Raw genomic sequence first — 27,391 nt, forward strand, 5'->3', positions numbered from 1 at the left:
AGCTAATCCATAAGGAATTGGAACTTGGAGAGTAGAGGTTGCTGTCTTGAGAATCTGGGACTTAGAGAAGGTGTTCTGAGAAAATTCTACTCTGGAATCTATTCCTGAGCCTGCCTCACAGGGGAATATACATGGATGGACCCTCAAACTCCAATCAAAGCTAGAAATTTCAGTGAAAACCTGGACTGTCCCTGGAGAACCTCTCAAAGTTCTGTGAATGGTGAGGGAAGGAGAATCTCATACTTGGCGGTGATGAGCGGTATCAGCCAGGAAGCTGACTTTTGGTGGGGTCCTTCCCATTGCTCTTCTCAAGGGAGAAGGAAGAGACAGTGAGGGTGTTTGGCAGCAGGAATACGCAGAAGGGAGGATGAAGGGTAGAAGGGAGACTAAAGAACCATGCACAGTGACGAGCAAGAAAGGGTTAAAGGAAAGTGGAAACTTTGTCCAGGTTGGAGAAAGAACTTTGCCTTCTTGTATTTTGAGAATCACTTCTGGGTATATGAACATTTTCAGGGAAAAGAAAAGAAGTTTCAGAGTATCTCTATATTATTGACCTAGTGTAGCTTAGCTTCCTTGGCTGCCATGTTTGTTCAGGTATCAGGAAAAAGCTTTTTTTTTGTTTTGTTTTGTTTTGGTTTTGGTTTTTGGTTCCTAACAGTATGTGCAAAATCAAAATTCAGATTCCTTGGAAGAACCCAGGATTGAAAAGTCTGCTTTAGTGCTTTCCAGTTCTGGTCTTTCGGTTTTATATGAGAATGTTTTAAAATATGTATTTTCATTTCTGAAGATCACCTACTTGATATGTAGAATACCTACCTACCACCCCCCCTCTATCATAATATGTGATGCTCTTTCAGTACCTGAGTTTACGATTCCCATCAAATTGGTGCCAGGGAGTATTACTTTAGGTGATAGAGGCTAAGGAGAAAAGAACTTCATAAGTATGTGAAAAATTTCTGCCAATGGAAGACACAATGTTATCATGTCCCACCAAAGATTCCCAGAATTCCTACGTAGGAAGTGGTGGTGGAATACATATTTAAGTCCCAAGGAGGACGTTTGTCAGAGAACAAATGAGAACATTTGAGAAATGTTTGTTTGCACTCACATAAAGGATACACTTTTATGGACAAAGTTTGTATAATTAAACCTATCTGTAAATGGGGAAAATTTCAAAGTAAATTGGGTGGAGACTGATATTAAGAAGTAGTCATGAGGAAAGGGGAAAAGGAATCACTCCAAGCATTGGAAGGGGAAAAAGGAAAGGAAGTCTGAAAATCAATCTTTGATTGGTCAGGGAAAAAATAACAATAAAATGACCTCATGAGAGATCCAAGAGAGCTCTTATAAACCCCTTTTGTGACTTCAGTGGTGAGGGGAGTCATTTCCAGTTCCTCTCATCTCTATGTTCAGGTTGGAGACTTCTTGTGCAGCTTGGGGCTGTCCTAGCGCTCGTCTGATCTGTTTGCTTTCTCTAAGAGATCCCAATACTATGTTGCCCGTCGGCCAATACTGAATATAATGTTTCGTATATATTTGTGCAGTCTTTAGTGACAGCAATAGGGAATTCCAGTAACTGCATTATGTCCAGAAATTTAACACACTGCATTTTCTTTAAAAAAATGAATCAGGTTTGTTTTTATATTTTTAAAAAATAATTATTATCTATGGACAATGGAAACGAGTGCATTGCCTTGCTTAAAAAAATAGGATAATATTATAAGGGAGTATGTAATTCAGTTTAAACATCACTTTCCCTTGCATCCCATCTCCCATGTCCCCATTTAACTAGATTTAAAATATATTTAAAATGTAAAAACTGCATCCTTTACCTCTTTATTTTAATGTCTCCCATACACATAAAATTTTTTTATTGACTTTGTGAAGTAGGTTCTAACTTTTTTTCCAAATTGATAGTCATTTATCTTAAAATAATTTATTTGCATGTGGTTAATACTTTCAAACTCATCATATATTAAATTACCAATGTATATGGTTGAATTTCTTTGCAAGATACTCTGTTCTATTCACGTTTGTTTATTCTATGGCCATACCCTATTTTAAAAATTACTATGGCCTTATGATATATTTGCTCTCAGTTCTTCTCCCCCTGTCCCCAAAAATCCTTTGACTATTCTCAACTATATATTTAACCATGTGGAGTTCAGAATCATGTTCTCAGCTTCCGTGGAAATCACCTGCAAAGATTTTGATTAGGAATTCACTCAGTGTGTCAATTGCTTGGGAAAAATCAACAACATTAAAATGGAAGTTCTTCCCATCGTGAATTGTATAACTCATAATTGCTTTTTAAGCCTACATTCGGAGGTATTATTATGCTGATTTTTGGCTAAGCTCTTTGAATAAACGCTATAATCTGTCGGATGATTGTCCTGGTTTGGCGAACTAGGTGAACTCACCAGACAGTATTGGGTTGTGTTGTTTCATGTTTGGTTCTGATTGTTCTATTTCCTTCTACTCTTATTTCATTGCTTGACACGGAATTTCCAAAGTGACAGGCTGGTGGACCGAATTTACCTGAAAATTTGTAAATTTGTTTAATCTAAAAATTGTTGTTTAACAAAAGGTTTTATAAGCGTAATCAGTTGTCAGTATATTGAAGTCATTAAAATTTATATAAAATATGAATGCCTGACTTCTCTTGAAAATCTGAGTGTGGGACAGATTTGGATATATGCTCCTCAGAAGGCAACAACACGCCAGAGCTTAGTCTTGGCAGACTCTCAAAGGGGACAGGATTTGCTCCCTTTCTACAGGGAGCAAATGTCTTAAATTTCTACTTAAATGTCTTTGCAAAGTTTAGCTCTATTCAATTTTTTAAAATCTTCCTAACCTCTGTAAGTATATGGGGTTGAGAACGTGGCATTGAAACTAGCAGCTCTAAAGAGTGGCCTTAACTTATTCCTGAATTTAATGTTTCTCTCTTAGAATGTGTGACTTTTCCTTTAGGTTTAAGGAACATGCCCTTTGATCAAGTTAAAGAAACTCATTTTATTTTTAGTTTACTGTGCTTTAATTAGAAATCAGATGGAATTTTATCAAATCCCATTTTGGCATCTCAGAAATATCTTTCTTATTTTCAAAATGTAATTTGATTATCAGAAAATCCTGGTAACAGGGGCGCCTAGGTGGCTCAGTCGTTAAGCATCTGCCTTTGGCTCAGGGTGTGATCCTGGCATTCTGGGATCGAGCCCTGCATCAGGCTCCTCCGCTGGGATCCTGCTTCTTCCTCTCCCACTCCCCCTGCTTGTGTTCCCTCTCTCGCTGGCTGTCTCTCTCTCTGTCAAATGAATAAATAAAATCTTAAAAAAAAAAAAAAAGAAAGAAAAAGAAAATCCTGGTAACAGAAATCAGCAAACTAAGGATTGTGTTGGAAAGCAGAACATGTAAAAAAATTTCCAGGCCTAATCTGCTAAAATGTATTTAATGAGAAATGGAGGCATGCTATTACTTGAGAACTAATTTAATCCTCTATAAAAAGATGTGACCATACTGACAGTGGACCCTACATTATATGATGGCACAGTCGCAAAAAGCTCTCAATAATAAATGAGAAACGGAAAACTAAAGCTAGCATCACACTATTACTTTGATTGACTTTTATCAAGTTCTAAAACCTTACATATTACACGGATATAAAGACATGGACCCCATTCTAAGGTCCTCCCCAATGTTTATATTATGTGATATAATAAAATAAAGACCATCTTAAGGGTTATCAAAAGACACAAGTCATGACACCATTATGGATTTTTTCTTCTGTATTGATAAATGGAAACAATTTTAAAATATAAAGCTAAGAGGAGTACTTTACTGTGATATATTTTCAAATTCTGTTGTAAAGTTCCTTCTACAATCAAAAATTAAAGGACAAATGGAAGCTAGCTGAAAAAGCTTTTCACACGTATTCCCCCAACTCCTCTATAGCACAGAAGTGAGAGTCAGTCAATGTTTGTGAAGACTTTTTGAGTCTTGGTCATTTTTAAGAGACAATAACAAGATTCATGTTTTTTGTGGTTTCAGGGAGTGTTGGAGCTCTCAGCACTACATAATCTGACCCTATGTGCATTTTTGATCTTGCTTTTTGCTACTCTCTTCCTGGACCATTACGTTCCTGGTCTTTCAGAGTTCCTTGAAAATACCGCAGTAGTCCTGCTTTAGAGTGTCCCTTTCTAGAACATTCGCCCCACTAATCCTCACATGCTGTTTCCTCCTGATCATTTGTGTTATATATTGTAGCTCATCATCTTTAAATATATTGATGAATATGCTTCAGCACTTTCCCTCAGAAAATCTCAACAAAATTCAAAATCAGCTGACATGTTACCAGGTAATAGAATCCTTTCTGCCTACTCAACATGAAGTACCTTCCATAAAGCAACCAGAGTCCTCCACTTCCACTAATTCTATTCTAATGCTCACTCTCTACCTTTGTTTCCAATGATTTGTTGATTTTCTCCTTTTTTTCCCCCAACCATCTGAATTAGGGTTTTTTTTTGGGGAGGGGGGGCTCTTGCATTCTATAATCATTCAACAGATCTTTATTTGAAACTTAATAGATGCCAAGCATAAATAGACAAAATCCTTCCTTCCAGATATCTGCCATATTAGAGAGATGGTAAGTAGCAAAAGTCCAATGATAGTGATGCCAAAGTAATTATACATTTGATCATTTTTACAAAGAAAATAAGGAAGATGTTGACATAGGGAATTATGGAAGGAGTGGAAGAATCTTTAAAACAGTCATGGGAGAGGCTCTCTGAGATAGGGGCTCTTAATCTCTTAAACCCAGACTGTAAAGAGGATGGGGCCTTTTTCAGAAAAAGAGAAGCAAAAGCACTGAGGTGAGAGAATCCCATAGAGCCCTGGGGGCAGATGAAAAAGTCCACCACCTGCTGATGCACAGGGAGGGAGGAGGTGAGGTGCTCCAGATGGGGTTGGAGACTTAGAGGCATTAGAAAGAATAATCAGGGAATTTTATAACAAAGGAAGATGTTTCTAAAGGCAATGGGAAGCCAAGAAAGGAAATAAAGCAGGAATATGTATACACACACATAAACACACACACACACACACACACACACACACACACACACATTTTAAAGATTTTACTTATTTATTAGAGAGAGAGAGCATGAAGAGGGGGGGTCAGAGGGAGAGGGAGAAGCAGACTCTCCATGGAGCAGGAAGCCCAATGTGGGCCTCGATCCCAGAACTGTGGGATTATGACCTGAGCGGCAGACTGATGCTTAACCTAATGAACCACCCAGGCACCCCAAGTAGGTATCTGTTTTTAAGAAATCCTTCTGGCTGGACAGTTAATTTCTCACACCTTTCAGAAAAAATTTATCTTTATGGGAAACATGATGTTCTTAGCATGACAGTCACTTGCCAACAAAAGTCCCTCATTTCCCCAATTTCCTCATGGCATTTTTCACCTCAGCACTCCTCAGGGTGTAGATCAAGGGATTTGATATGGCTGTGATGATGGAATCAGACACAGCCATTGCCTTGTCTATGGAGTAAGTGGCCACGGGTCACACATACAGGAAAATGCATGGCACAAAGAACAAGATGACCACGGTGAGGTGGGAGCCACAGGTGGAGAGGGCTTTGCTCCTCCCTTCAGAGCTGCAAGACTTTAGGGAGCAGAGGATGACCACGTGGATATGATGAGGATAAGGAAGATGGTCACACACATTACCCCACTGTTGAGGATGACTAATACCCAGGGTGTGGGTGTCCATGAAGGCCAGTTTCAACAAGGGAAACAAATCACATATAAAGTGATCAATGACGTTGGGGCCCAGAAGGGTATTTGATACATGAAGAGAAGCGGTATTACTGCGTGGATAGCTCTCCCCACGCAGACCCCTCCCAGCAGCAGGCAGCACACCCGAGGGCTCATGATAGTTGTGTAGTGCAGGGGCTTACAGATGGCCACGTACCGGTCATAAATCATCACGATGAGAAGGATGATCCCCACACCACCAAAGAAATGCTCTGCAAAGACCTGGTTCAGGTAGCCTTCTAAAGAGAGAGTAGAGCTCTTCGAGAAGGAGTCCACAGTCATCCTGGGGCAAGGACAGAGGAGTAGGTGGCATCCATAAGGACCAAAGAAGTAAGGACAAAATACTTAGGTGACCTCAGACTCTGACTTATGATTACGGTTACCACAATGAGTTGGTTTCCTCAAACTGTGGACACATACATGATTAGAAACACAGCAGAGAGCATTTTCCACAGCTCCAGGTTCTCTGTAATGCCCCAAAGAATGAATTCAGTCACATTGTTTGGATTTACCATTTTTTAGGTGCTGATATGAACTCCAGCTGAGAGCTGGAAATCCTATAAAAACAACATGTGATTGATAATTAATGGTGATTTGGTCTCATGTCTTTCCAGGACTTCACAGACGTTATTTGTTTTTATTCATCTATTCACTATTCAAGCATTTGGATCTTAGTAATATGCTCAATAAAGTGTTTAAAAGGTAGATACTTCATTAATGCTAGTTTCTCCCATGATATTTCCCCTCTTTCTTTAAAAGTTTCTTCCATGTGAAATAGTTTTCCTCCCTTTATTATTATCATTATTATTATTATTATTATTATTACTATTACTATTGGTCCACGTTTTTCTACCTACCTTACTCCAGGTACCAGAATAACCCTATGATTGACTCTTTTTACAGAGGATGAAGCAGACCCTCATAGAGTTCAGGAAACAATGAAGGTTGCACAGCTCGTGAGTGGTGAAGCCAGCAAGTGGACTGTATTTTCTGAATCCTGTCAGTGCCCTCAAATATCAATATTGCTTCTCTAGTACTAGTAATTACTCTGTGAGTTGATCATTTATGAATCACTGTGCTAATTACATTACAATATACTTCCTGTTTCACCTTTAAAACTGTCTGAAGTGGGTTATGTTTCCTATGGTCTTTTATAGACAATGTGACAAGTCCGTTGTCATTTTGTGCTGTACCTGTAATTATTATATGATTAAAATACAGGTAGGACTTGTGATTGTATCATATCTGGGTAATATATTTTTCCTCGAAGATTACAAACAAGGATGGTCCAGCCAAGATCCGGGTCACAATATACTAACTCAAGCCTGTAACAGCCTATGTCATTCCTTTTGGTTTTCTCTGTTCCCTAAATGGAGCAAAGGATTCTGGAACATAGTAACAACACCAGTTAAGCAGGTAGGTTTAGGTGTATTAACTATGTTGCTGGGCGCTGTGCTATGTAGGATATAGTATTACCTCACTTAAGCCTCATGCAACCACACGAAGTTAAGTACCACTGCGACTCCCGTTTTAAAGAAGAGAAATTGAGATCGTGGGAAGTTAAATTTTGTACATAAGATTAGATAACTGTGGACTGGCTTTTTGATTCCACAACTCATATTGTTCACTACTCTGTTCCCCCACTGCAGAAGAAAACAGATGATGTGAAGTTTCAAGAGAGTTACTATTGCAACCCAGAAGAAATGCCTTGTGTTACTACTGGGAACTTTAAAGCAGAGGCTGGCTGCTATATTTTAGGAATTTTCTGGAACACAGCGTCAATCGATACATGGACTCAACCACTCTATGAATGCTGAGAAGTTACTCTTACGACTCAACAACCTCACTCCCACTCCACCCTATGCACAGCATGCAGAGCTTCCACGGGGATGGCTGAAATGCCATTTCTTCCCACTGCTTAACCTCATCCTCTCTCTCCTGACTTCTTCAAAGAACTGAGATCTTGCCTGTAAGGACCCTTGTGGATTAGAAGGAACACTGACTCCAGACTCTTCCAATGAGAAGTGGGCTTTCTTCCAGGCTGTGTCTCTAATGTGGTCTGCTACTGGGGCATGTTGCTAGGACCTCCCAGCCTCAGTGTCCTCATGTGTAATATTAAGGATGAATCACTAGCTGAGTAAAAACAGAAAGTCTTGCTGTTCTTCAAAAACAAGCATCCATCTCTCAATTGCATTGATTGTTTATGGCTCTGGGTAGGGTATTCTTGGAAAGGTGATTCATTTAATGTTTAAAAAAATGGAAAGCCACTGCTCTAAGTAATTTCTGATACTCCATCGGTCTAATGTTCCCTATTGATACAGTGCAGAACTGAATTTTTGATCTAACATTCAACTCTGTCACCAGCAACCCTCAACAACATTTCTCTGTTCTTCTCACTTTATTTATTCCACTGTCATCCCATCCAGTTCCTGCCAGACTCCTAGCACTGCTTTTCACAGCTGCTTTTTTGTCTGTTAGGGATGTCACTGGATCCAGACACAGCAAACTTACTGCTAAATCACAGCCAGTCCACTTACTGGCTTAGTGAGCTCAGCCTCTGTAAGCCTCAATTTCTGCAGTAGCACAGTTAGTAAAAGAGAAGCCTAGATGCATACTCACAGAATGAGAGAAGGGACAGAGAGAAAGAGGGTAGAGGGAGGGAGAAAGGGAGATAGAGAGAGAGAGAAGGAAAGAAGGAGGGAGGGAAGGAAGGAAGGAAGGAAGGAAGGAAGGAAGGAAGGAAAGAAGGGGAATTGGAAGACAAGCCATCAGAGAATCTCCTTGTAATTCTTCGCAGGTACATTATCCACACCTACCCTTGTTGCTTCTGAGCACTTTCTAGATGCTTATACGATTTATTTATCAAATTTCAATTCTAACTATACACTCATTCATTTAGTTTTGTTTTGAAACATTTGCATAAAAGGAAACAAAAGTAGATCAAGCAAAATAATCTAACTCAAGTTAGAAGTCAAGTTCATAATCAGGTTTCCTTACTCAGTGAGTTAGTGTTGCTTACAGATAAAGCAAATAGGTATTGAGTGTGAATTACTCACATACTTTAGGAGTAATAGATATGTATGCGCTTATTTAATGTAATTGATTCATTTAATATTATATTTTAAAATTAATATCTAACCTATAATTCTATGAAATAAGTAAAATGTACATATGAAATACTTAACCCAAAGAATAGAGGTGATTCATAGAGTCGAGTTTTTATAGCTGGTCAACAATGGAAAGTTGTATAAATAAAGATTCTAAGGTCATTTAACCCAAGATCTCACCAATCTCGAGATTTGGTCACATGACATAACTTCAGCGAGTCCAAGAACCAGGTGCAAGTTTTCTAACTTAGTTTTTCTGACTGTGGAGGCAAGCTCGCTGGGACATAAATGAGGGGAAAGTCATTCAATTATTACATCTTGGTCAAATTTGGAGAACTAGGATTTGTATTGCTTTCAAAGAGAGATTTAAAACACAAGACCAAAGTATTTATGATCCTGAGGAGGAAATAACCTTTCTAGGTTACCAAGGGATTTACATTCCCTCCAATTAAGGATGATTGCTACAAGATATGCAAGTACGGTGTTTACCGAATCATTCCGGCGTCTTTTTGAACCCTAGTTGGTTGTATTCTTAGATTGAAATAGAAATGGCTCTCGTTCACCTTCTTAGAAGATACATTGTGAGATTAATGTTCTCCTTTTTTCCTGATGGACCTGTGCTGTGGGAGCCCAGAGAGCCTGTGTGGGCAGCGGTGACATGCCCCAGAGGACACCATGCTGGTTTCATCCCCTGAGGCTGGTTCTCCACTGATGGAGGAGCTATTCACCGACCCAGGGAATTTGCACCCATCTGCTGTAATAACAGGGTGTTCTCACTGGGCAAGAACCTCACATGGGCCATAGCAATGCTGCACCACAGCAGAAGTCTAGATCAGAGTGAACTATTTAATCATTTGCTCCCGTACGGTGATCTGTACCGCAGTTACAGAGTGGCCACATGTGTAATCACCCAACAGAGCCACGTGCTTCTTAACAGCATTTTCCCCTCCTTTTAGCATAATCACTTTTTAAATGACAATGACACTTAGGATCCTTGAGTAGCTCCACCACATAAGGGGAAAGCAAGACTTGGTTCTTTTTTTTTCTTTTTTCACCATTAGTTTTACTTGTTATTTAGTTTAACATTTTGATTCTAGTGTAAACTTGGTTCTTTAAAAGAATTCCTAACCTGTGAAGATTCTCTGCCCTGATATAGTCAAACTGACTTACAACACCTCCCAGAGTCTTATTAGTTCCTGATTTGCTGTTGCCAATTTTAAATTTTTGTGTCTCATTCATAATCATTTTAGCACCTCCCTCACTGAGCTCCCGGTGACTTGCAGTCAGACTCCCATTTATTCGTTTTGATATTATTTAACTACTATGTCCTGGGTGAAATGGTATTTCTTCCTTGCTGACCGTTGACTTGTCCACGTGTGTATTCCAGCCTCCCGGGCAGGATGTGACTATCAGATGACAAAAAGAAGCCAGGAGTCTTTTAGTTTTACTCGAATTCCCACCATTTCTAATATTCAGTAACAAAGGCAAATTTTGTCATTTTTAGTAGTTAAGTATTGTGTGTAATATTCCCCAGGAATTGGACTTTTTGGAAGCAAGTGTAATTGTCCAAAAATCGAATAAGCAAAGGGTCCTTAGAAGTGCAGTTGCCCAGCAGTGGGAATGTCGAGCTCTAGAGGTAACAGGTTTTCAGCTGATTCAGGGAGGGAGGGGGGTTGAGAGATGCACAATGATTTTGCAAAAAGAAAGATATTGTGAGAATATAACATAAGTTTTGATTCTCAGAGAATCTTTACATGTTTCTCTGTCAAGTATGCATTTTGTATTTTCTCGGAGGAACCTTATCGCTAAAAGTTACAGGTGATGAAGTGTGGTGACAACCTTGTCATAATTTTCCAACTAGTTAGTCAAAATTTTCTTTTTCTTTCTTTCTTTTTTGTTTCTGTTTTGCTTTGTTTTGTTTTTGCGTGTGTGTGTGTGTGTGTGAGAGAGAGAGAGAGAGAGAGAGAGACGGAAAATGTGAGATAGAGAGTGAGAACAAATGGGGGTTAGAGATAGCAGAGGATGAAGGAGAGACAGAGATCTTAAGCAGACTCCATGGTCAGCAGGGAGGATGAGGGGCTCAATCTCATGACCCTGAGATCATGGCCGGAGCTGTAATCAAGAGTCGAATGCTTAACCGACTGAGCCGCACAGGCACCCTGTGAGTCAAATTATTTTTTTTTAATGAGTGAAGGTGTAATTGAAATTCAATTAACAAATATTATCTACAGGAATTTATGCACCAAATAAAGCTATGTTTTAGTATATAGGACATTGAACTAGCAAAATTCTATATCAGATTGGATATGAGGTATGAAGAGAAGAGCCAACAGTGACTTAAAGATTTCGACCTGGGAAATTGCTAGGATGGACTTTCCATCAACCGAGAAGAAAAAAGCCTTTCCTAAGAGAGGAGCATGGTAGTGGTGGGAGGGTGGGGAGCAGTGACTGGAAGTGGAATCAGGAGTTCATTTTTTGACATTTTGATACTGAGATTTTACACGACAACGAAGTGGAGATTTGGACAGGCGGTTAGATATACAAGTGCATCTGGAATGCAGCTGTAAATGTGTGAATTTTCAGCAGTTACGTAACATTTACAGCTATGGGATTGGATGCATTTACTGCAGCTGTGTGTATTGACAGAGGAAAACAGGACCTAGGACGTACAACCTTAGCAGTCAGAAAAGGCGGAATCAACAGGAGAATGAAGAGTGACCAGCACAGTAGAAGGGAAATCAAGAAACCAACGTAAATAGGGAACTGAATGGACAATGTGCAAAATCCTCTGGGACTAGGTGAAACTTGGAGCCCGGATTTAACCTACTACTTGACTTGAATGCCACCTTGTGGAAAGATCTCATAAAAGTCAAGTTAACCAAAGGGGTGTAGAAGCCACAGAAATTACCATTAACCAGGTCATCCTCATCTAAACAGGATGAGGGTGTGTGGGCCTTTACAAACTATTTAGGAAATCGTCCTGGAAATTGGTCTTTATTGAGTTTTATGGTAACATTGGCTTAGTTTATCTGTCCACAGGTGTGACAAATCCCCCCTTAAAAAATATATTTTCAATTCTTTTTAGTAATAAGCCTTCCCTTTTTCCTCCTGGTTTAAAATCCTTTCTCTGTTTTTCTCTTAAAGATCTGAACAGTGTTGTGCTGTAGTCACAAGTTCTGTAAATGGTTTATTTGACACCTTCTCCAACTAGATTTCAAAACACCTCAAATCTGGCAGCAAACCAGATGTGAACCCTGCTATTGCTACCCAGAAGCAATCTGGAGAGTGTCGTCTACTGCTGATTTTATGCCAAATACATGTTGCTACCTCTTCCCATAATTAGCAAGATCCTTCCACTTCATCATACATATTGTTGTAAATGTCGTTCAAATCCATTTTCATTGGATAGATTATTAAAGTCACTTTACTCACACAGTTTCATTTCCCACTAGAGCATACAATTCCAGGACCGTGGGGCTGGCTCATGTAGCTTCTGCTCTTTGGATGACCATTTCCAATCTCAGAGGGAGGAGGTTATCTAAGCTGATAGATACCTGACAAAGCAGAATTATTATAGTATAGAGCCATTCTTTAAAATCCCCTGGCTCTCCAGTCAAGAAATTGGCAGAAGACATGAATAGATTCTTCTCCAAAGAAGACATACAGGTGGCTAACAGACACATGAAAATAAAAGCTCTACATCACTGGTCATCAGGGAAATACAAATCAAAACCGTGATGAGATATCATCTTACAACAGTCAGAATGGCTAAAATTAATAAGACAGGAAACAACAAATTTTGGTGAGGATGTGGAGAAAGGGGGACCCTCTTACACTGTTGGTGGGAATGCAAGCTGGTACAGCCACTCTGGAAAACAGTATGGAGGTTCTTCAAGATGTTAAAAATAGAGCTAACCTATGACCCAGCAATTGCACTAGTTGGCATTTACCCTAAAGATACAGATGTAGTGAAAAGCATGGGCACATGCACCCCAATGTTCATAGCAGCAATGTCCAAAATAACCAAACTGTGGAAGGAGCCGAGCTGTCCTTCAACAGATGAATGGATAAAGACGATGTGGTCCATATATACAATGGAATATTACTCAGCCATCAGAAAGAATGAATACCCACCATTTGCATGGACAAGGATGGAACTGGAGGGGATTATGCTAAGGGAAATAAGTCAAGCAGAGAAAGACAATTATCATACAGTTTCATGTATATGTGAAACATAAGGAATAACACAGAAGACCACGGGGAAGGGAGGGAAAACTGAATGGGAAGAAATCAGAGAGGGAGAGTAACTATGAGTGACTCTGGACTGTGGGAAACAAACCAAGGGTTAGAGAAGGGAGGGGGTGGGGGATGGAGTAACTAGGTGATGGGTATTAAGGAGGGCATGCGTTGTGATGAGCACTGAGTGTTACATGCAACTACTGAATCATTGAACACCACATCAAAAACTAATGAGGTACTATACATTGGCTAACTGAATATAAAAATAAAGGAAACTGTCCTCTAGTATCTATAAAAAAATAAAATCTCCCAGTTCTCCTGAAGATGAGAACATTTTTTTGGATACATTTCTGGTATTTCTCAAAGTCTACAAGGCTTTAAAAATTGCACCACATTCAGCTTTTAGCCTAGTTTGGGGATGTTTTATGGGAAGCTAGCACACAACTTTCAGGGATTTAGGAGGGAGGTTGTGGCTATATCAAGAGGACATTTAAATTTAGGTTTTAAAGATTTGGTACCTGGATGGGAAAGTATTAAAATGGAAATTCTCTTATGTTTAACGAAGCACACCTTCTAGAGTCAGAAAAACGAGTTATTGTGGGCTTTTGCTGATGTAGAAATCGTATGACTTGTATTTGCACATATATTTACCACTCCTGCTGGTCTTCATTTCTTTCAGATCCAGAGTCCCAGTTGGTAGGACTCATCTGCCCCCTAAAGGATTTCCTTAGCCCTCCTTGTAGCGATGGCTGGTCCTGAAGACTCTCTTGAATTTGGTTTGTCTGAAAGTCTTCACTTCAGCTTTGTTTTTAAAGATATTTTTGGTGGGGGCACCTGGGTGACTCAGTCCTTAAGTGTCTGCCTTCGGCTCAGGGTGAGATCCCAGGGTTCTGGGATTGAGCCCCCCATCGGGCTCCTCCACTGGGAGCCTGCTTCTTCCTCTCCCACTCTCCCTGTTTGTGTTCCCTCTCTGGCTGGCTGTCTCTCTCTCTCTGTCAAATAAATAATCAAATCTTAAAAAAAAAAAAAGGATATTTTTGGTGAGTATTGAATTCGAGGTGGACAATTTTTGTTTGAGTATTTTAAAGATGTTGCTCCATTCTCTTCTGCCCCACTGGTCTACAATGTTTCTGGTGGGAAGTTTGCTGTGATTTTTATCTTTATTCTGCTGTATTTAGAGTGTCTTTTCCCTTGGGCTGCTTTCACCTTTTCTTTTTATCACTGTTTTTGACCAATGTATCATGATATATCTCTGAGTGTGGTGTACATCATGACTTTGTGTCTTGTTTGATTTTTGGCTCTGTGGATTTATAGTTTTTACTAAAATCGGAAATAATTTGGACATTATTTCTGTTTTCTGTCCTTTCTCCCATCCTATTCTTTGAAGATTCCAATTATTCATACGTAAGTCTATTTGAAGTGTTTTCATGGCTCATGGATGCTCTGTGTATTTGTTTTTCAGTCCCAGTTTTTATTTGCTTTTGTTTTGATGGTTTCTTTTGTAGTGTCTTCAAGTTTACTACTCTTTTCTGCCGCAGTGGACAATCTGTTCATCTGCTATTCTCATCTCAGTTATTTAATCACTAGACTTTTAATGTGGCTCTTTTTTGTGTTTCCCATGTCTCTACTTACCATATTCAATCTTTTTCTCTACATTCTTGAAGATGTTTAATGCAGTGATAAAAATAATTTTAATTCATTTACTAATTCTATAATCATTGTTATTTTGTGTGTGGGGGGGGGGCACTGAATAGGATGTTTTTGCCCCCATGTAATGGATGATATATTCCTACCTCTTTACATGCTTGGTAATTTTTGATTGGATGTTAGGCATTATGACTTTTACCTTGGCTGCTGGATATTTTGCATTTCTATAATTGTTCTTGAACTTTGTTAAATGGGACAAGAACAGTGTTTAGTTTATGATAAAGTCTCCTTCCTATTGAGGCAATGCACTTTTGAATATTTTACCTAGTGCTCTGTGAATTATGAGGTTCTCTATTCTGGTGGGTGGGAAACCCAAACTATTCCAGGTCCTCTGTGAGTGCCAGGGATTGCTTCCTCTAATTCTGCCTGATATCTGAAAGAGACAGAGCATCCAAAGATCTCAATTTTCCACAAGTTAACTTACACACGAAAGAGTTCCCCAGTAAAATCACTAATAATATATATTTTTAAGCAGAAAAATTGTTCCTCTTGAAGAATAAATATGCAAAACATGGGCAGGTGATTTGGAAAAAAATTGGGGGGAAAGGTCTAGGACTATGAGAAACAAACTGAGAGCCTCAGAGGGGAGGGGGGTGGGGGAATGGGATAGACCGGTGATGGGTAGTAAGGAGGGCACGTATTGCATGGTGCACTGGGTGTTATACACAACTAATGAATCATCGAGGCTTACATTGGAAACCGGGGATGTACTGTATGGTGACTAACATAATATAATAAAAAATGATTAAAAAAAATAAAAAATAAACTAAAATATAGCACCCAGCTACAAATAATTACAAATGTGTAGTATAACAATGGAATAGACATATCACTGAAGCTGACCACAAATCACTGAAATAGAACATAATAGGTATAAGATTTTAGAATAAAGTTAATGCAATATTTTTATTACTGGGAAAAATAAATGATTCAAAAAAGTTGCTAAGACACTGTGTGTGCAGCTATCTGCAAAATATTCTTCATACCATGAGAAATAAAAATAGCTAAAATTTTAAATAGAGAATACTTGTCAGTGAAGTAAAGGAAACTATGGTAAAAGCATGTTGCCCCTTTGTGGTAGAGAAGGCTTTTCTAATAATGATGCGAGGGCAGCTGGAAGTGAGGAGCTTTCCTAATAAGATTAAGCAGAGGGGAGAGTTAAGAATTGAAGAGAAGTGAGAAGTGGGGGGGAAAGGACAGTAAAGTGGTAATTTCCTAAAAATACAGGGATCTGCACTTTATATTTTGGAAAAGTTTTCTAGTCTTAACAGTATTTGTGGAAAGACATGAATGATTGAGAAAATCTGGCCTCATGTTCTCAGAAGAGCTCTGCTTCCCATGGTCCAATGTGTTTGAGAATTTTACTGTTAATTATACTTTTTATGCTCCAAGTTTATCAACACACAGCAAGGATAGAAATCTTGTCATTTTTTAATTCTTCAGTCTTCTTTCAGTGGCTGGGAACCACAGGTCATTTTCTTTTCTTTTTTTTTTTTTTTAAGTTTTAGCTTTTATTTTTTATTTTTTAAAATTGTTATTACGTTAAGTTAGTTTTTGATGTAGAGTTCCATGGTTCATTGTTTGCCTATAACACCCAGTGCACCATGCAGTATGTGTCCTCCTTAATACCCATCACCGGCCTATCCCAATCCCCCCTCCCCTCTGAAGCCTTCAGTTTGTTTCCCAGTGTCCATAGTCTCTTGTGGTAAACAGAAGGGGGAATGATCCACAGGTCATTTTCTGCTGTAGCATGCTCTGCTGGGAAGCAATCTGGAGAGATTATTTTGAAGATCTCTGCGGGTACTAAAAGTGGTACCTAGAGCATTTACTATCCTCAGATGGTTTCCCAAAAAGCTGGTTTTCCTTCCTTTAGCCGAGTGCGTTTCTAACTTGACCCAGTATCCTGCATCTTAATGTTTCTTTCTTTTCTTCCTCCTTTCTGCCCTATGCTGGAAACTTTCTTCAATGCCTCATTGCAGGGATTCATCAAGACCTTTTTCAGTGCTCATTATTCTCTACAAATGTCCAAACCAAACAAAAAATAAAAATATTTCTAAAGATAAATTTCATTCTTTAAGAGATTTAAACATTTCAGCAAATATTATAATTTAAATACTACAGGACTGTGCTAGCCCTATTAGATAATTTCTCTAATTAGTTTGAGGCAAGAATCAAAAATAGGATTCCTTTCTTTATCAATGAGGCATTAGATTTTTAAAAAAATTGTGAAAAGAACTTGTGCGATTTCATTTGCTTTGTAATCCTATTTGTGCCTGTTCCTGAAGTGATTTGCTGTCCGTTGCAGCTGTGGCTGTCATGTATGTGTTCACATTTTGGGAAAGAGGTTAGTATTCTAATTATCTGTATTATAAGAATGATGGTCCAAATCATATCCAAAATATTTCAAACCCAAAAGAAAACAAAGTGAAAAAAATAAAAACAAATAACGAGGTATTTTCTCCAAGTCACACTTAGAATGGTAATTAATACTTGAAAGTAAATATTTGTATATTAACAGTAAATCTGAATGCCATGACTAATCTGTAATTGTACCATTAGGCAGATTGGACCCAGTCCAATGCAGTCCTATTCCTGAAGGGCAGAGACAACCAGAAATGACACTGATGCAGGCCCTGGTCTCTTCAGCCTTTCAAATGCTGAAGTCTAAACTGATAAATTATTTTGGCTGAATACCAAGACTGAAGCTGAGCTTCAGAGCATCCCTATTTAAAAGTCTTCTGCAAATTTGAGAACAGTGATTTGCACATCATCAAGGTACACTTAAGTGCCATTTGAGTAAACAGTGGACACTTCAATGGATCACACAAGTCTTGAATGTGTAGATGGCACTGTGCCCATGCTCTGAATGATAGGAAGCAGAAGAGTGATCTCAGGAAGACGTTCCATGTAAATGCAGGGAGCTGGCATGAGCTCATGGATAGGGAGAAAGACAGGAGACCTCAGTTGCAGTTCATGACTGGGCAGGGCACTGGAGACATCATTCAAGGTGGCTGATGAATGTCTTTCATTATGTTGGGGGAATTGGGTCCTGCTTGTACGAACCTTTTCAGTAGCTCAATAGTAGGATTTGGCTCTGAAGCTTCTTGCCAAGAAACCATTGGCTGTTGGAAGAAGTTGTCACTGGGGACTTGATAAACAAAGTGCCTGTTAGTGTGGAGGTGGTTTTGGCACCACACATTCTGATAATTAAAGGATTGCATCAGCCTTGGAGACCAAGAGACCATGTGGGAAGGAGTTATTGACCACAGTTTGCTGTGTACCTCAGGGAATCCACTTTTTCTTTCCCTGTGTCATGCACCAAAGGCAGGGGCTGGAGTTCCAAGGCATCTGTAAGTAAGGCTGACCTAAAGAATACATCACTGTCTTAGCCTCAGGATAAATCATGACCCCAATAAATTGTAGCTCAGAGAAATACCTGGTGTATGTGTATAAAAGTCTATACATCAGATAGTAAATCATTTTATTAGAGTACTTTTATGTTCACAGTAAAATTGAGAGGAAGACATAGAAATTTCCCATGAATTTCCTGCCCCCACACATGCACAGCCTTCTCATTATCATCATTCCCCACCAGAGTCATATCTTTGTGTCAGTTGAACTTACACTGACACATCACAATCACTCAGGGTCCATGGTTCACCTTAAGGTTCACTCTTGCTCTTGTATATTCTGTGGGTTTGGACAAATGTATAATGACCTATATCCATCATTATAGTATCATACAGATTGTTTTTACTGTTCCAAAGTTCCTCCTGCTTCACCTATTCAACTCCCTCCACTACCTTTTCAAATTGGGTTTTTTAATTATGAAATAGGATGAAGGTAAATCTATTTTAATTAGGCTATCTTTTTAGAGTTCTCCACTTCTAAGTTCTTTAAGAGGTTCTGCAGGCAATCTATTAGAAGGTACTAGGTCCACTTAGGCCTCAATGTTCTGGAAGTTCATCTACTTATGGAGGTTTGTAACCTATCAATAAGACAGTAAAAAATATGCATTTCTTTATCATTTTCCAAACAGAAGATCTTATTCTCCTTGACTAGGCTTTTGAACCCAGGCTATGTTCTGGAGAACAAAGAAATTTATGATATTATGCAATTCTCTAATTCGTTACCATGTTTTGCCTACCCTCTGCAAGTCATCTTTAATTAACATAGGTGTGTAGGAGTGGATGGAAATATTTTTATACATACGCTTCTTGTTAATAGAAGTGCAATCGTATATGTCAAATCTAACTTTCTAGATCACATATTCTAATATTATCCAATAAATAAGGGAAAGTTCTTCTGTTTCATAGAAACTCTTTTCCATTCACAGGACATCAGTCTGTTTTAGTGCTCAAAAATTTTATTCTAAATATGACACAGATAAAGTGGCTAAGAATTGGCAATTTTTTAATTTGAGTCACTCATTTATGGAACATAAGAAATAGCAGGGAGATCGGTAGGAGAGGGAAGGGAAGAATGAAGGGGGGTAAACAGAAGGGGGAATGAACCATGAAAGACTATGGACTCTGGGAAACAAACTGAGGGCTTCAGAGGGGAGGGGAGTGGGGGACTGGGATAGGCCGGTGAATGGGTATTAAGGAGGGCACGTATTGCATGGAGCACTGGGTGTTATACGCAAATAATGAATCATGGAGCACTGCATCAAAAACTAAGGATATACTGTACGGTGACTAACATAACATAATAAAAAGTTATTATAAAAAAATAAATTCGAGTATAATTCACACACAATGTTAATTTCAGGTGTACAACTTAGTGGTTTGACAATTTTATACATTATGCTGTGTTCATCATAAGTATAGCTACCATCTGTCCCATTATATCGCTAGCAATTGACATTTTTTAATTGATAGTGAAAAATATAGACCCAGATTGTTTTTTGGACTACAAATTTATCCGTGCTTTTAATTAAAATAACAATAGCAAAATAGAACATTTTTTTTAACTGAATTCTTCCGTCATCAAGTGCAGGTATTAGATCTAGTCTCTTCTTTTTTGGCACATAGTTCAATTGCATCTCCTAGACCCCTTGTGGAAATTTATGATATTATTTTATAATGTTGAATATTGCCACATCCTGCCACATGCCAATTACATTTGTAGGAGACATGTTTATAAATGTTCATAGTTATTGTACATAGTAATCAAATATTCTTTGACAGGATAATGGGTAAATACATTTTGAGATAATCATACAATAGAGTATTTTATGACAGTAAAAATGAATCTACAACTTATTCAAAAAACAATATAAAACTTTATAACATATATAATGTTGAATGAAAAAAGAAAATCAATTCCCAGAAGTCTGCATATAGTCTGCTACATTCTTTAAAATTCAAAACTATGAAAAACTGAAGAATATATATATATTCTTCATATGCATATATGCCGTATATATGTGATATAGATAGATAGATAGATAGATATAGATATATATGATAAAGATATTTTCAGGAAACAAGGTAACAGTACATTAAAAATTCAGGATATTCTTTACCTTTAGGGTGAAGCAGGGAACAATATAAGGATGAGCAAAAATCAATTTAATTTTTGGTAATATTTTAGTTCTTGGGATAGAGTTAAATTTACAAGTATTCATTATATTATTTAAATAAATGTAAAAAACAGTAATATAAATGAATAAAATAAAAGATGGTAAGATAGTTGGAAATATGTGAATTCTATAGTTAAAATTTTATGATAAGAATGTGTTTCTTCTGCTTGTCTGCTGGCTTCCTGTTGGGTTGGCTCCATTTTAGTTCAGGCTCTCCCCTCTTATTGCACTCTCCCCACTTACGGCAAGATCATCTCTATTAGGAAAAAAAAATGACTTTTTTCAAGAGTCCAAGCAAACATTTTGAGTTTGCATCTCATTTGCTAATAAATCCCTGACCTAATCATTACAACTGGGGGAAATGCTTTCTGACCAACCACACAGGAGTCATATTCCCACCCTTGATGCATAACGCTACTCCTAACTCATACTACAAATGGAGAATTTGTGGGTCCTCAGAGGAAAAATCAAAGTTCCTTCAAAGAAGGAAGACAAACTCCTTTCAGGTAGTATCAATCAGCGTTCACTAAGACGGTTTTTATAGCTCATCATTAGCATCTTCAGGAGGCAGGCAAGGTGTACCTGCTGAAGTGTTAGATATGTTTCATCAAACCAGCAAATGTCCACCAAAGGTCCTCCCTATTGATGCTACATTCTACACCACTTCATGTAAACTATCACAATGTATTATGAAGACAACCTGACATTTTCAAGGTCCTATTTGATGTTTAGTGGGATTCAGTGTCTCAGTGCCATTGACACTAAGTGCTACTGAGGCACACCACTGGAGGGACTCCTAGACGATTATTAGTTGTCTCCCAAGACCTGAACTCTCTTCAATCTGCTGTCTTTGTAAATTAGTAGTTTTAGAGTAGTCCAGAAAGAATCTTTTCAACTTATTTCTTCTACCATCATGTGGGTAATTTTTCAGGAGTAATTATAAATTATCACTCAAAACTTTTTTTAAAAAAGATTTTATTTATTTATTCATGAAAGACAGAGAGAGAGAGAGAGAGAGAGAGAGAGGGTCTCCAGTGAGCTGGGAACCTGATGCTGAACTCAATCTCAGGACCCTGGGATCATAACCTGAGTGGAAGGCAGACACTTAACTGACTGAGCCACCCAGGTACCCCCGACTCAAACCCTTTTTTAATTTGGTTTACTTGTTCAATTCATTCATTCACTTAATAACCAATAGATAACTTAATGCATAATATGAAATGCTTTTTATAAATGCTTACTAGTAGATATGGTGGAGAATAAGATAGTGGTAATTTCCACCCTCAATGAGTATTTAAAGTTTATGGAACTTGTGAAGATTTTGAGGAATAAAATCAGAATTCCTGGTTTCTGATTCTCATGAAAAATTTTCTTATTTTTAATTTCCCAGTAACTGATCATTTCAATCAGAATTTGTATGCATCTGAGTTTTAGGCACTAGTGTTTGGGTGGTCTTCTTATGCAGAAAATTCACTCCTTCCTGAAACTCTACTCCTTTGGGTTCCAAATCACTGTCCTCTTGTGATTTTACTCATGATTCTTGTGTTTCTTAAGAATCCTCAAGTACTCTTTTAAATATTGATGTAATCCTACATTTTGTTGTTGGCTTACTTCTCCAAACTATCTATCTGATTGGAGGGGGGGGGGAGATGTGGAGCGACCTCACTTAATTTCTTGTTTTTAACTATCATTTACAAGTAGTAATATCAAAATCTAGTTCTACAGTGCTAACTTGAAATTCACACTTAAAAAAAAAATCCAAGTGCCCACTCAACATTTCACTCATATATTCTATGGCTACCTACCTGTGTTTCAAGCTATTCTCATTGCTTTACTATTAATTCTAAACACCTCAAACTGAGATACCATTGCTAGCCATTAGGAATTTCCTTCATCACCACTTTCTAGTACTTCCTGGTTTTCAATTTAGGCTGGTGTCAGGAAAATGTGTGGAATGAGGAAAAACTATGAAAAAAGAGAATCATTAATACAGATCTCCACACTGAACTTACTAAATGTGAAAGCTGACAAGCTGCTTAACTTTCATGAGTTTTAGGGTTTTTTTTTTTTTTCATACGAAATGACATTGTTAATACCTACTTCATGGAATAGTTATGTGAATGAAAAGATACCACATATAAAGTGATAAAGAAATAGTTTATTAAAGGATTTTATAAATATTGGTGCAATAAAATTATTTCAATAAAACGAATTCCTTAACAAGTGACTTTTTACTAGTATTAGTTAACAAAACAAATGGAAATGAATTTGAAAAACTATGAGATATCTATTCAGTATACACAAGAATCCTCAGATCACTTGCTATAAATCTGTGGTTCTTTGGGGGGCGGGGGGGCTTGGCTATAACACACAGAACAAACCTCTGGTTTTAGAACACTCTATTGCCTTCCCTGGATTGTACTTGCAAAAAAATTACAAGAGCTAGAGAAGCTTGTCTCCTAAAGCACAGAAGATTAACTAAGGGCACTGGGTGGGGTCAGAGTAGTTTCTTGAAGACCAACATCCTCTTTTGCCAAGGACACTGTTTTTTCTTCTTCCTGTCCTCAAGCACCATTCATTTTTATTTTCCCTTTTTCCCCTGTATCTTTGGTCAGCCCAGGTAACTAATACCAATAAGCACCTAAAACCACCAAACCTGAGTCTGAGGAGGGTTATCTTATTCTACTGTGCGGTAAGTGGTTGAACCAAAAGTTAAACATATTACAACATCTGGGATGTTTCTGATTAATAAAGAAGGGAAGACTAGGGAATAGTATTCTCTAGGGTGCTAATATTTTATATCATTATGTTTTAACATAGTCCCTTTGGGGTGCAGAAAGGGCATTTTTTTTTTTTTTTTGGTGTTCTATGGAAAGGCTGCTTTCAAAAAGGGATGGAAATACTTGGCACTAATTTATGGTGTTCTAACAGGTAAGTGACAGATCGCTTACACTTCGTACTCAGAAAGGCATCATTATAGAATAATCCAACATATTTAAAAATATATTTCCATAGGTCTTGTGACTATTTCTCCCACTTCCTCTGAGGAGGGAACAGGAAAAAAGAATATTTTTTTTCAAAAGTTTACTGTTCATATCAAAAAGAAATAAAATGAAATATAAGCTTTGGAAGAAAATAATCTTTTGAACTCAGCAAATATTTTATGAGTACCAGGTATGTGAAAGTCTTTGTGTGGCTTTCCATTGTTGTGTGGGGATGGGAGGATGAATTTCATGCTGTAAGGTTTATTATAGTTTCTTGAGGAAGCAGAATGGAGAAATATTCATAAATTCTTTTCACGTAAGGTAGCTGAGGAGCGTAAGTCTTCAGTATGGATATTAAAAGTTAGAAGAGCTTATGCCTGGTGAGAAATTAGAGAAAAGTTGATTGAGGCAGTGACCTTGACAGCTTCTGGAGAATGCCAGCTTTCCCATCTTCAAGTGACAGTTTTAAATAGAAATTTGTGGGGTGCCTGGGTGCCTCTGCCTGTTGAGCAGCTGACTCTCGATTTCAGCTCTGGTCATGATCTCGGGGTCCCAGGACTGAGTGTCACTTCCAGCTCTACACTCAGTGGGGAGTCTACTTGAGATTCTCTCTCTCTCTCTCTCCCTCTGCCCCTCCCCTTCTTGCTTTCTCTCTATATAATAAATAAATATATCTAAAAAAATAAATAGAAAGTTGTACATTACAGTATGGAATTATTATTCTTTACATGTTTCCAAAATAATATTGTAAGAATTTAATTTGCTGTTGACACACATCTGAGATTTAGTCTGAGAGCTGAATAATTATTTCTCATGGAAAGTTTGGAGGAAACATGGCAATGTGGAGGCAACATGATATCATGAAAATGAAAAGTAATGCACCATATATGTGGAATGGTTTCTTTTTTAATTCTTCTTCAGTTTGGACTTTTAAGGGATAAAAATTCTGGGGACAGCATATTAACCTTCCCACAGAGAAGGTGGAGTTTGCATAGAAATGAGTGTAGGGATTCTCGCAGAGATGGAAGTCTAGTATAACCAAATCACAGAGGGTTGGGTAGTTGAACAAAGCCCTGAAGGAAAGCAGAGGTTTTCACCATGGCCGCTGCAGTGAAACAGATTTTTAGGATAGAATGATCCACCTCCAAACCCAACATGTAGTTTGTTTGTTACTGTGCTGACAACTTTAGCCATTCTAAAGTTAGCTAAACTTGTTTGAAAAGTCGAGGTAAGTACAATATGTATTAAAAGATATGCTCTTTCACTAGTGCTATTTGTCTCCAGATCATTGCAGCTCATTTGTACGTCAGATTCCTTGGAGAACCAGATGAAAAGTGTTAACATGTCTTTGGAAAAAATGGACATGTGGTCCTCCACAAAGACATGGACAAAAACATGCTTCAGTTGCAGGAAGATATGAAAAATGTCAAGGCTCTCCTTGCTCTCTTTATGGATTAAAGATTCATGTAAAAATGCTAATGTTTAAGATGATCATTTTTATGGTTGTCAGAGTCCCCAAATCTTACATGGCTGTGTGATGTTCTCCAGAATACACCATCTTCTACTCCATGATTACTACATTGTTTAAATTTGATCTCAGCTTACACCCTGAGTTTATAAATTGGGAGTATACTTGTCTGTCTGCCATATGTAATAGATAGAGAGCTGCAGGGGATTAGTGATGTGAATGTGTTTTATAATCAGAGTATTACTAAAACTATAAGGTAAAAACTGTATTTGAAGAGGTAATGGAGAAAATTTAATTAAAAATAGTTAGTACCTACATTGTACAAGGCATTGGGATTGGAACTATGGAGAATAAAATCCTGAGAATAAATAGTTTTCGATGATTCTTATTCCAAAGAGAAGCTAAAGAAAGCACTCATGTAATTGAATGTAAGCATCATATGTTATAGTATAAGAAGAGCTATAAAGGATGCCGTTGGAGAATAGGAGTGAGAATTTTTTTTAATCACAAAGTAATTACTGAAGGCCTCCAGAGGAGAGTTCTTAGAATCTGGGTCCTGAAGTTTTAAGACAATTGAAGTAGGTAGAAATGAAAGATATTCTAGGAAGGAATGAGATTATTGATTAAAGTGTTGATTAAATATTTGATGAGAACTCACAGTTACTAACAAGTTATTGAAACCATATATATTTATGATTAATTTATCTTAAAAATATATGTCCACATGTGTATATAATTTATTGTAGGAATGAACAGTCTAAAGGATTGATAACATAGAAACCAAAACCATATACTCAAAGGTGTGGTCACAATCATGGGCTATATTTTCAAGTACAAATATTTTATGATGGATCACTCTTTCAAATGAATAAGGAAAGAATGAGCTTATTGTACTAAGTATGACACTGACTCATTTGCTTTGTAGTTTAAAATCTTTGAAAAAGATTACACGATCCAAAGAGAATTAAGCAAAAAAAAAAAAAAAAAAAGGAATTCTAAAGTAAATAACCTCATCAGACACTTTCCTAAGAGTGGTTTTTTATTTGGAGGAAGTTAAGGTACAATTCAAGTATATTGGGGAGAAGAAACTACCAAGGGAGGGGAAAACATATATAAGGGAAATTTTCTGTCTGTTTAGTCTATCTGTGCTGTGGACACTCACAACTTTCAAGACAGATATTGAAGGTATGGATGACTTTGAGAAGGAACACAACGGGATAAGTAAGTCTTCCAAATTACATTTCAATCCATTACATTTCAGGTTATATTTTTACTTTCATGTAGTGAACTTTCAACTCCATCTTGACAAGAAAAGGTATAAAGAAAAAATTTTGTTCTTGGAAGTGAAGTTAGTGGTAATTTTTTCCCCCAAATTTGAAAAAGGAAATCTTCATTTGAAAGGAGTGAATTTTCAAAGCTGGATGATCATCGACTTTGCCAGGATAGAAAAAAAAAAATGAATGAAGTCAGTTCTGATTATTTACTATTCTTCTTGTCTAAAACTATATCTGCCTCCCTCTTCTGAATCTCTGCTTTGTTACAAGGAGGTGGGATTTTTGGTACCTGGATAATAGAAACCTTCCTGGGGATTACAATCATAATCTGGTCCTATATGAACTGTGTGGTGACATTTCCCCAAATGACCTCAGAGCCAATGTGCTTTAACTAAAATTTGGATTAGTGAAAACATGAGATACTGAGTGATAATATACCCTTTTCATTTATACATACCTCAGGGATTTTGGGTCCACTAAGGAGTGCTTTTCAGAAATGGGAGGGAGAAAATTAGAAATGCAGATATTTGTGATATTATCAACTATCAAAGAACATTCATTCACTTATCTGCATTAGTGTATGTCAAATACTAAATATCATAAGGGCATTTCAAGGTAATAGCATATTATTTAGAACCTATAAGTATTTCCTGGTTCTTCTTTTCAAGCTGTAATATCAGGGAGCAAATGTTTAGTGAAGGAGGGCATATTATATATTTATAAAAATATACATTTCTTATATATAGCATATATATAATATATATAAAATGCACAAAAATATTCTCTATAAATATGCGTAACAGATACAAGATGATAAATACATGCATAAAGAAGAAGTTCTTTATAGAGTGAAAATGAGGTGTGATTTTATATTTATGTCATGAGCCTCCAGGGTTGGTCAAATATATCCAAAATGCCAAATGATACACCATCAAAACATGGGCCCAAAGATTTATTAAATATGAAAAAATAATGACATTAACAGTAAAATGCAGCCATATCTTTTAACTTTATATTCATAGAATTGGCAAAATTAATCAGAATCCCTTAAATGCTACAAGATTGTACCTGAAGAGGGCTCTAGGCAGCTATAACCTTCACAAGCTTGTTGAGATTCATAATGACCCTATGACGTGGTCATTATAAATGCAAGAACAAACTATTGAGGTGACTTGTAGGAACTCACCCCTAAAATATTCATGAGGAGGAATATTTA

The 27,391-nt window shown here is 37.5% G+C and overlaps 1 pseudogene; it reads right to left on the bottom strand.

Moving 5' to 3' along the window:
* Nucleotides 1-5,426: 5,426 nt before the first annotated feature.
* Nucleotides 5,427-6,327, bottom strand: LOC113246463 (olfactory receptor 4C6-like; annotated as a pseudogene).
* Between the last annotated feature and the right edge of the window lie 21,064 nt (nucleotides 6,328-27,391).

Source organism: Ursus arctos, unplaced genomic scaffold (genome assembly GCF_023065955.2).
Source record: "Ursus arctos isolate Adak ecotype North America unplaced genomic scaffold, UrsArc2.0 scaffold_23, whole genome shotgun sequence".
Classification (NCBI taxonomy): domain Eukaryota; kingdom Metazoa; phylum Chordata; class Mammalia; order Carnivora; family Ursidae; genus Ursus; species Ursus arctos.